Source organism: Canis lupus, chromosome 29 (assembly GCF_048164855.1).
Source record: "Canis lupus baileyi chromosome 29, mCanLup2.hap1, whole genome shotgun sequence".
NCBI lineage: Eukaryota > Metazoa > Chordata > Mammalia > Carnivora > Canidae > Canis > Canis lupus.
Window position 1 is genome coordinate 38,802,227 of NC_132866.1, and position 3,086 is coordinate 38,805,312.

Sequence of the window (3,086 nt, forward strand, 5' to 3'; positions counted from 1 at the left end):
GACCTAGCACGGTTCTGCTTCCCTACAAAACCCCGAGCAAAGCCCCTCAGTTATAGCTCACAGAGTCCGAGGCAGTACCAGCTGGAGAGACCATCCATACTCCTCCCCACACACCCTCTGCAGGAGATATCTTGCTCATACCAGTTACTCCCTGATGCCCAGCCCTTTCCACCTGCAGGCTGAGAGCTCATTTCTCCAGGAAGTTTTTCTTGACCCTAGGGTCCAGTTAGGTCTCCTCGCTTCAGGGTCGCTGCATCCTGAGCATTGAACATCCTGCTTGATGTCAAGCTCTGTGAATAAGCAATTATGTCTGTTTTGCACACCATTGTACCAGCACAGGGCCTAGATGTATATTATGCATTAATGAATCAATAAATGAAAAATGTTGAAAAGACTTTGAGATCGTGATGCCCCATATAGGGAAAGAGAATATATGCAGCTTAAAGCCCCTGAAATCTGCTAAAGAATGCATATTGGCATGGACTTTGAGCTGGGTGGGCTCCATGGGGTACAAAGGTGAGCCCACCAGGAGCCCGCATCCAGGAGGTATGAACATGTAGAGGAGTCTGGTGGTCTCTGCAGCTACATTTGTTAAAGTTTCTGGTGACTCTGCCTCCTTTGTCCCGCTAGGATCCGTATTTGTGCTTGGAGAAAGAGCAGTGCCAGGAAGGAGACCACTCCCAGATGTCAGGGCTCAGCGGATGGCTTATTTTAGTTCCAAAACTTTCAGCAAGAGCAACCAATTGATATCAGTTCCTTGAACAGTGTACTTAAAGACTGAGTTGACAGCATTAATATTTTTATGTGTTCCATCAAGGTCTTGGAAAGCAACCTTTTTTCTTTTCTTTTCTTTTCTTTTCTTTTTTTCTTTTCTATACGTGGTGTAACGGTCCCACTTGGTCGTGGCTGTGTGTGCGGAGTTGGGTAGCTAGAGTTCCACTGGACCGCCAAGCCCTATTGAAGCCATGACCAGGTTTTAGCCTGCGAAGATCTGCAAACATGCTTTAAAACCGTACACGATTTTGTATAAATGACAGTGCAGGGCGGCGGGAAAACAAGCTTGTGCGCACCAGGCAGGCATCATCTGCGGCTGGTTGGCCCCTTTGTCCAGGGCTCTTTACCTGCTACCCCCGGCGGTGTCTCTAGGGCTGCTTCTCGGCCCACCACGCAGGAAGCACAGCCGGGGGCCACGAAGCTGAAAGCTGAGAAATCACAGGAGTGGACACGAATGCGGCGACAGGCCAGGAGCCAAGAACAAGGATCAAGTGTAAGAAGCCACGGGCGCGGGGGGGGGGGAGCCCCCGGCTGACGGGAACACGCTGGACCTCTGCCGCCCCCTCGCGGACCTTCCGAGGAGGCCCTGAGGCTGGGCTCCTCGCAGACCCACCGGGGAGCTCGCGACTACGGTCCTGCGGAAGCTTTCTCATTTGTCGAGTGGAGGCGACACTAGTCCTTACCTCCTAGAAGACGTTCAGGAGGCTGGAACGGCCGGGATAGAGTAACCCGGGCTGGACCGCTCCTCCACCCGCCCCTGGAGGAAGCGCTGGCGGTGGGCGCGGGGGCGGGGGCGGCGGGGGCGGGCGCGGGGGGGCGGCGGCTGGCCGAGATGTGAGACAGCAGCTGTGAGCGCGGGGCGCCCCCGGAAGTGCAGGGATCCCCAGACTAGGCCGTGACCCCGACCGGGCCGGGAGGGGAGTGGGGACCAGGGGCCCGGGGCAAACGCCGAAGACCTGAGCAGACGGAGCGGCGAGGAGACCCCCGCGCGAGCCCAGCGCTCCCGTCGCCAGCGCGTGCACTAAAATGGGGACGACGCACAGAGAACTAGCGTGGCCCCCGCGTAAACATCTGACCCGAAATTCGTGGAGCTCCAGAGACCTCCAGAGCAAGGGCCCCGAGTACGTAGCGGAGAAGCGGGCGGCGCGTGGGCAGAAGCCGGGCCCCGGCGGCGCGTCCTCCCTCCGCGGGACCGAACCCTCGGCGAGCCCGAGCCGGGAGGTCCTAGGTGGAGTCTTGCCTCGGGGCAGGGAGCGATGACCCCCAGGGAGACACGGCTTCAGCCGCCCCTAGGAAACGTACACCGTGACCTGAGCGGGCCAAGCCGTCTCCAGGTAGCTTAACTACATCCCAGCCACCGTTGCGTCTCATTTGGGTAATTCAGGCCCTTTTCTGATTTCCCGGCTCCCATCCTCGCCTCCGCAGAACTGTCTGGAAACCAGAATATCCCTGTCACGTCAACTCTGACATCTCTCTTTTCTTTGCTCACAGCGCTGACCGGACTCCGAACACCACATCAAACAGTGCAATGGGCGTCCTGAGCTTATTCCTAATTTTGAAGAATATGAATCTAATGTTTCTCCATTAAATATTAGATTTTTATAGGATTTTGAATATATGACTTTTGCCAAGTTGAGAAAATTTTCTCCCATTCCTAGTTTGCTGTTTTTTAATCATGAAAGTTAAACTTTGTTAGATACTTTTCTACATTAATTTAAGTTGTCATGTGATTTTCTTTAGAAGTATTTTAATGTGGGGGTGCCTGGGTGGTGCAGTTGGTTAAGCGACCAGCTCTTGGCTTCGACTCAGGTTGTTATCTCAGGGCCAAGAGATGGAGCCCCATGAACAGCACCGCACGAAACTGTCAGAAAACTAGGTATAGAAGGAACTTCCTCAATCTGATAAAGGACCTCTATAAAAAATCTACTGTAAGTAGGAGTATACTGTAGCAGGAGTGTGCTTGGGATTGTCTCTCCCTATCCCTGCCCTTCCTACTTATGCTCTCTCTCTCTCTCAAATAAATAAATAAATAATAATAAAAAGAAGTCTTTTAATGTCGTGGACATTGTTTTACCAAGAGGTTTTACGATGACTTTCTGGATGATGAACCACTCTTGTAGGTTACACTCTACTTGATCATGATATATTTTTTAAAGTATTATTTCATTCAGTTAGCTAAGATTTGAGGTTTTTCTTCTACAGTAATAGATAAAATTGGAGTACTGTTTTCTTTACATTTATTGTTTTTATATGAATTTTGAATTAAAAATTACATTAGACTTATGAAACAGACCAGAAAACTTTCTCTTTTG

At 51.4% G+C, this 3,086-nt stretch overlaps 1 long non-coding RNA gene across 2 annotated transcripts; it reads left to right on the forward strand.

Annotated features, from left to right (window-relative positions):
* Positions 1-1,570: 1,570 nt before the first annotated feature.
* On the forward strand, positions 1,571-2,819 carry LOC140621212 (uncharacterized). Of its 2 annotated transcripts, none has more exons than XR_012020956.1 (2): positions 1,571-2,149; positions 2,266-2,819. It is a non-coding gene; the product is annotated as an uncharacterized lncRNA (long non-coding RNA). The 2 variants fall into 2 exon arrangements; XR_012020957.1 differs by having other exon boundaries at positions 1,571-2,108.
* The last annotated feature ends 267 nt before the right edge of the window (positions 2,820-3,086 follow it).